Source organism: Cryptomeria japonica, chromosome 5, assembly GCF_030272615.1.
Source record: "Cryptomeria japonica chromosome 5, Sugi_1.0, whole genome shotgun sequence".
Lineage (NCBI taxonomy): Eukaryota > Viridiplantae > Streptophyta > Pinopsida > Cupressales > Cupressaceae > Cryptomeria > Cryptomeria japonica.
The window spans coordinates 866,820,157-866,829,324 of NC_081409.1; positions in this window are offsets into that span (position 1 = coordinate 866,820,157).

Below are 9,168 nucleotides of genomic sequence, written 5' to 3' on the forward strand. Positions count from 1 at the left end.
AAGGCAATATCTTGATAAATGTAAAATTGGATATTAATTAATTCTATAATGGAATTTATAAGTTAGTTATTATCCAAATTCATTTTGTGGCTTATGTACTTTTGTGGTTAAGTTCTAAAATGGATAATTTCGTCATTGAATCTAGTTGGCTGTATTTTGGTCCCATCTTGGATTGATAAGTTTATATCATGTGCGTTTGGAAATAAGTATCTATAATTGAATTTCCTTTATATTTTTAATTCCGTAATCCGTATTTTGTAACGGGAATTGAAATTATGAATCTATAGAGATTGAATTAGACCAGTATGTTAATGACATTTTGGAATGGAATTTAAATACCTTGTTTAATTGATTAATGATTGTCTGAATTTTGAATAATACGAATTGGTTTAAAAACTCTTTACGGCTTTATATGTCTGGATATGCTTTGAATTTTAACGAGTTAGAAAACCAAGAACGACTTATCCCTTGATAAGGTAGATAACTGTAAGTTGTTTTAGATCTTGTAGAAAACTTGATCGTCATTAATGATTAATTAATTTGAGGAAATATTGTCCTTTCTGATTATTGCCTTGCGAGTTTAATTACTGTATTCGCTTTAATTATGAAATGGCATGTTTTGCTTTGTCTGGTAGGACCCTGTCGTATGAAATGTTTTGGTGTGCCTGTTTTAGTCCTCGATTTTCGAGTTGACTGTTGTTTTGTGATGTTGTCATAATTGATCATATCCTCCTTGTGTGTGAGTCGAATGATGATTGTGGTTGACCGTTGTTGGTTGTTGGTCGGGTCTCTAGATTAGAGTACCGTCAGTAAGTGATTACCTTTGAGTCGTGTTTGACCAGATGATCGTTCTCCTTCTTGAACTCCGTTCGTCTGACCATGTTATTCCTTGTTTTGAAGTTCGTCTGAGTTTGTTCTAGTGTCGTTTGGGAAAGTGGCTTTCGATTGGGGGCCACGCCCAAAGTGGCTGCTGGGTAACCCGTCGAAAGTGAGTCTAATAAGTGATAACCTAAATAGATTAGAATGTAATCTCTAAATAAGATAATGTGCCTCACACATGAGACGAGTGCTATCATAGATTCGACATGCTGTGAGAAGGCCTGAAATGGCAAACTACCTTCCTTGTCTTCACGAGAGGATGTGTGGGTCCACATGAGGCTTGGATGGGCCGGAAGTTCGGATTAGGTTGCCAGGGTTACCAGTGTATGGGCCGGGACCTATGAAGACTTGCCATGGTATCCATACCAGGTTGTGTGATGACACTTGTCCCTACGTTCGCTAGTGTGTTGTCGTTTTGTCCTGTCTTGAGCACCTTTGTGAGTCGTCCTTTGTCTCTGCCCTTGTGAGTGTCGGTTTCATGTTAGACCTTGGGTGGTGATGGTTCAGTTTTATGGATGCTCTCTTGGATCTCTTTGTTTAGCTTTGATTATGTTCAGCTGGATCCTGTTCTTTTAAAGGATCGTTTATGTATTATGGACCGATGTGGTCATCTGTATATCATTTATGTATCGCCTTGATGGCTGGATTGTATGATGTAACCTCTTGTGCTCTTAACTTTATTAATTATCAGAGGGGTCTTGCAGTTGCGCAGACCCAGAGATGTAGCCCTTTAGGGGTGAACTCCGAGATCATTATGGTGTTATGTGGTGTATTCTCTTATGGTTCCTTTATTCATCTTTTTCATGTATGTTTAGCTTATGTAGAATGGTTAAGTGGATAATTGAAATTAACTTTAAATGCTTATATTCAGTTCTATCTTGAATGCCTTGTTGATCGAACGCATAATTGGTTGAGATGCGATTTATCGTAATGCATGTGTGAAATCGTCCTTTTAATGCAATAAGTTGGAATATGGAATAATGTATCTTAGAGTAATGAATTATACTCAGTTGTTGTTAAGAAATTTAGATATGCTTGGAAAGATCTCTTATGTCATGATGAAATCCTAGTGTATTAGAAATGTAGATGTATGGTTTGTAATTTTAAATTGAAAAGCTTGAATGAGGAATTATGAATGGATCTTACTGATGAATCCTTGCTTGTGATTTGCATTTCAGTCCTTTGAAAGAAATTATCCTGATTGTGAATTATCTCGTTATTAAGATATTCAGCTTTTGGATTAATTGTGTGAGTAAAGTGTATTGTGAAAATTTAAGTAATCTCGTTGGGAAACTCTTTAGGAGTTAGTTGAAGTCTTCCGCTATGTCATCTGAATCTTTGTTACCTTGTTGCATCTTATGTGTGGTAACTTTTTAAAAAAAAAAAATTTTGCACTCTATTCTTGTTATTTTGGCTTATCCCTTCGGGGTTTCCTGGCGGGGCATTACAATTAACACAGATTCATCACTAAATTTTTTAAAGAATTCAGTTTAAGTCATGTCAAGAAGATGTTTTGGATGAGGATCGCAAATTTTTTATCCCACCCTTAACTTTAAAACATCTCTAGCATTTGATGAAACTCTAGTGTTATCATGCCAAAATTTTGTGATTAATTGTTTAGTTTCATCATTTAATTTCATGTCCGACCTTTGAATTCTACCACTAAAAATCCAACAATGGTTTAGTGGATCAATTTCAATTGTGTCTCTTCTTTTGGCCGCTCTTGACAAGGTTCTACGATGTAAGTTTAAATAGCCACTTATATCACTTAACATTGTTTTACTAGCAATTATTTTGTCAACTATAGCAGTTGTTATAACTCTACGTGCTGCATTCTTATCTTTAGATTGACTTGTTTTTCAGATAGAATCGATGGCACTAGCAACAGTGGATACAACTTGCTTATATGATTCACCTTTTCTTTTTGGTTTTGCATAAATACCTATTTTTTTCATGATTTTATGCATTTTAACATTTTTATTAATTGTAGCATTAATTGACATTGGAATCCTAACTTTTTATTATAGAAAAATTGTTTATATAATCTGTTCGCATGTGTTTTTATTTTTCTCCAAGAAACTAACCCATTAAGATTATCTAGCACATTGCTATCAATAGTAAACAAATTACATTCATTTTCTTTTAGAGAGGGTGGTGTGATATTTTCAATTTTTATTTCTTTTCGTATTGGTGTATTAAATTTATATCCAGCTTCATTTAAATCAGCAATTTGATTGGCATCATAGTCTTGGGGATTTAAAAACATACCAAGATTCGCATCCACATGAACATTTCCATCAACAGTCATACCCATGTTTGGTTCTACATTTCTTGCATCCTTCATGATCTCTTCAATGGTCTCATCTACAACAAGCACTGAACTAGATGCTTTAGTGTTATTCAATTGTCGTTGTCGTGATCTTCGATCTCTTTGGCATTTTTCCTCCTTCTCTCTTTGTGCTTGAATTTTGTCTGTTGTCATTGTCTTCCTTTGTTTCTTTTGACGTTGCTTAGAAACCATCTTTACAAACTCCTCTTCAAAAAATAATATTTCTTTTTACCGAGTTCTTCTGAAAATTTTGCAAAAAAGATAAAAAAAAGTAGTGCCAAATGCTGTAAAAAATGTTTGTCAGTACATATTCAAATGATAATCTAGTAAATTGATGCAATCTGTCCTTTTTTTATATTAACAGTAATTTAGGAACGGGGCCCCATTTTCCTAAAACCAACGGTTAAAAAAAAGGAACGGGCCCTCGTTTTGAAAATGGGGGCCCGTTCCTAAAACCAACGGTTAAAAAAAGGAACGGGCCCCCATTTTGAAAACGGGGGCCCATTCTATGGAAGTTGATTCCACAACCCATCACTTGCCTTGGGATTAGGTCCGGGATAGGCCTGGGATGGCCACACCTGAGACATGGACCTGCAAATTCAAATCTCCATGAACGGAAGCACAAATATGAACTTCTAAAATAGTTTACGTGCCTCTAATTAGAGAATTTTTATACGAAACTAAAACCCATTTCAGATTATACTGTCTAGATTCTAAATATGTAAATCTATTTAAAAATTGATTATTTTAACTAATTTTCATTTAATTTATACTAAATCGGGTCCAGAAACTTAAAATATTAACTAATTTTGTTAATTTAATAACTTTTTTATTTTAATGAATTTTGAAAAAAAAATTATATGTCATCAATCTACACAAAATTCTTTTCTATTTAAAGAAAAAATTAAAAAATGTTAAGTTTACGTCAAATTATGTGGGTCGTACACGTCAAATTTTTAAAAAGATAATTACGGTCATTAAAAAATTAATTTAAAAAGACTATTTTAAAAAAAATACAGAAAAATATGCTCATCAATCTTCAGTGTGTTACAAACCATTTCCCAAAACGGTTTGAGAAAATAATTTTAATTGTGTCAAAAACTGTGGGTCGTACACATGCATGCTATGGTCCTGAAACATGCATTTTTAAAACATAGTTTTTATAACTCCATTCAAAAAATTATTTTTTATTATGTGGGTTACAGTGGGTATTAAAATAAATTACATATTCGGAAAATACACTCAAAGGGCTATATTTTATATTACTGACTTTTTCCAAGATTCAATCTCCAACTGTTTCAAAATTTAAGCTCGAATGAGACAAAATTTGAAAATCAAGGAAAACACTTCCACTTTTGGGTCAAAAAGTGCACTCAGCGTCTTGCACTGGCCCATATATATATATATATATATATATATATATATATATATATATATATATATATATATATATATATATATATATATATACATGTACATGTAGATATATATATGTACATGTACATGTACATGTATATGTATATGTATATGTATATACATGTACATGTACATGTACATATATATATCTACATGTACATGTATATATATATATATATATATATATATATATATATATATATACATGTACATGTACATGTACATGTCTATATATACATGTACATGTACATGTACATGCATGTACATGTACATGTACATGTACATGTACATGTATATATATATATATATATATATATATATACATGTACATGTACATGATATATATATTTGTCTATATGTACATCTATATGTACACACACACACACACACACACACACACACACACACACACACACACACACATATATATACATGTACATGTACATACATACATATATATACATGTACATGTACATGTGTATATATATATTGTATATATATATATATATGTATGTATGTATGTATGTATGTATGTACGTATATGTACATGTACATATATATGTGTGTGTGTGTACATATATAGACATGTTCATATATACATGTACATATACATGTGTGTGTGTATATGTGTATATGTGTATATATACATGTACATATACATATATACATGTATATCTATATATACATGTATATACATACATATACATATACATATGTATATGTATATGTATGTATATACATGTATACATAGATACACATGTATATATACATATGTATATATATACATGTATATATATATACACATACATGTATGTATATATACATACATTTATGTATATATATGTATATGTATATATATACATACATGTATATATACATGTTTATATATATATGCATCTATATATATATATATACATACATGTATGTATATATATATATATGTATGTATATACATATATGTATAGATATACATGTACATATAGATATACATGTATATATATACATCTATATATATATATGTGTGTGTGTGTGTACATGTATGTATGTATATATATATGTACATGTATACATATATATACACACACATATATATATACATATACATATATATATGTGTGTATGCATATATATATGTGTATATGTGTGTATCTATGTATATGTGTATGTATATATACATGTATATATGCATATACATCTACATCTACATCTACATCTGCATCTCCATATATATATATATATATATATATTAGGTGTTAAATTGACAAAATTGTGCTTTTTTAATATATGCTTCATTGGCACTTTTGATACTATTCATACATTTATAACTCAACCATTTTGACTTGAACTTCCACTTTTTATAAACCTTCAACATTATTCCCTTTTCCACTTATAATAAACATAACAAGGTGTTTATATTCTTCAAACTCAATAGCATCAATTATAACTATGTTGGACAAACTAGCATTACTATGAAAGATGATTTCACCCATCTTCATTGAGTAGAATTTCTAAGTCTTTATTTAGTAGGAGTACAAAATTTCTCTTTAGGAATGAGATTGTAAAGAGGAGTAGCATAATAATGGCATTGAATTCAAACAACAGAAGAAGAAAATGTAATACACCCATAATGAATGGTATTATCAGATAGATTCATTTTGATGAAAACTAATGTAAAAATAACCTATTCCACACATATTATACAAATGTTTTAGAAAATATGCATGCTTGCTTGAGCGAAGAAACCATTTCTCTCTGGAGTTTCTAACAACATAAAGAACAAACACAAATGTAAAATAAACAACAAACACACAAAATCCTTCTAGCACACGCGAATCTTTTATTCATTCAAACTCTGATTACATCTTGATTCACCTATTTTACCACAATATGTATTCTTGTATCTCTTTCCAGCTTTCTTCTTCTTTTCCATTCACACAACCATAGATTAAGAAAACACCAATAATTGATATAACTCACAAGATGGTATGTTGTTCCATTTCAAAACGTGAAAAATATAGGTTTGATTGACTGAAATTTTTTTATAACTTGCAACTTTTCCAATTCAAAAATTGCACTGGAAGCGCAGAAAATTACTACCCAAGAAAGTTGTCAAGCATGAGGGTGGATTTTTTCACAACATATTTCCTTAAGCATCGCTAAACAACTGTCTTATTAGTGGATAAATAAAGAGTTGGTAGGATTTATGAAGGTTGTTTCTGACCTTAATGAAAGGAAAAAAGCTTTAAAATAATTAATCACGACTACTTTTTCAGTTGCTCACTCTAGCAGTTGATTGATTCAGAGCAACACAAAAACGTGTCTGGTAATAGTCTACTACTCAAAACAACTCTTCAAGAGTGACCAGGTACAAACTCTCTTTTGCAATGACCTAATGCTTTGGCTTACTGTTCCACAATCTCCATCTTTCAATTCTCTCAGAAATGATCTTGTGAAACAAATAGCTCTTAAAGTAAATGAAAGATTGGACGGTAGAGAGGAAAACCATGTGAAAACTTGGTTGAATGAATGCATGAGAAAACACAAGTTTGCACTGGATTTAGACGATGTTTGGGAAACAAGTGCAACATCCTTGTTAGAGGAGTTGTGTGTTCCTCACTCTCCACTCCACAACTCCAACATAATCATTGCCACTTCTAGAAATAAGAGTGTGCTCTCACAGTTGGATAATTTAAATAATATTGTACCTTTTTGAAAAAGTATAATACTGTATCTTTTTGAAAAAGATTATTTTATTTTTATTAAATAATAATATATATTAGTATACCTAACTTTAGAGGAATATATATAGGTAAAGTACACCAAAAGATATCATATTGTTCATTATTGCACTTAATTAATTATTATATTATTATATTGTAATTAATATTAAACCATTTTTACTTAGTGTAGATGCATAAATCTGACCACCTTCTTAAATAAATATTTGATATTTATTTAAACCGCATCCCCTTATTAATTAAATCTTATTTAATTTATTTCTTCATTTTCATCTATTTAATTAAATGAATTTTTCAATTTCTTTAATTAAATTCATCTAAACCTCTTCTAGCCTTTAATTAAATAAATCACTTTATTTAATTAAATCTCCTTTCTCCATTTTAATTAAATTGATCCTTGCATATAAATAAATTAAATTTATTTATAAAAATCCCCCCACTTGCATTTATGCAAGTTGCATCTGTTTTAGTTGAAATAAAGCATTTTATTTTAATTATAATTCTATTTCTCCCACTTGCCCTCTCCTACTTGCATGATTAATCTTCTTCTAGAGCCTTCTAGATTCATCTAATCCTAATCATTTAGTCTAAACTCATCCAATCATGTCATTTCCCTAAGTTTAAGCAGGTCACTTCTCAAGTTTGGAGGAAAGTCTTCAAAATGCATTAAAGGCTTTATGCCTCCAACAAGTTAACCCTCAAAGTCTCCCAAACCATTAATGGTTAACTCAACCTTACCACATGATTAGAGACTTTCTCTCTACCTCAACCCTCATCTAACCCAAGGGTCTCATCAAGCACTCATGGCTTTGACCCTAGTTATCCTGTTAACCTTTGCACAAGAGATTATCCTCTAGGTAAAAGCTTTATCCACTAGTTAAACCTAACCACACTCTCCTAGGGTGACCCTCATGTCTTCTTGGTCATTTAATGCCTCTTACATCCCCTCTCAAGACACCTCTTGTTGACAATTGGCACATTTTCATTGGTGAAAATTGTAAACATGGATTGAGTAACTTTCAATCCTAGCCATTGTTAAGATTCTTCAATCTTAACCATCCATTGCCTTATTTTATCTATAAATAGAGCTCACATTCTTCACTCTCCATATCCAAGTCTTCATGCATCTAATTTATAGTCTAATTGTATCAATCATTTTAGTCTCTCTTTATTAGAATATCATCTAAGCACTTAGAAGCATTTCATATCATAGTATATCCATGCTAGTTTATCATGTTAGGATAATTTATCAATATCTTTATCATATCACTATCTTCATCTTAGCTTAAACATGATAGTTTGAACTTATCATATAGATCTTAGAATGCATTCATGCATATAGATCACAATATCACTCGTTCTTGGAGTTGTCATTCCTAAGTCATTTTCTCAATGATTTGAGAGAAAAACATTAGCTTTAGGGATCCTATGAGATAGAGAACAATGGGACACACCTTAAGAAATTAAACTAGTTTAAATTGGTTCATATTTGCACTCAAGAGTCTCATTGGTATGTAGGTCTTTTGATCTCAAATTTGATGTTTTGATCACCACATTTTCCTACATACATTTTTGTCGCCCACCGTGGGGAACGTCCCCAAAAAAAACATTGTTTTTTGTCCAGGTTGAAGATAGCAATCACGTTAGAAGACTTTCATAGCGCATCTGAAACATTCTGTAGCACATCTGCGGTCTACTGTAGCACATTCATGGAATTGTTTAGCACATATGATCTTTTTAGCGCATATCCATTTCTGTAATCTCAGTGTGTAGGATTATCATATTAGCTCTTGCAGGCATCATAGT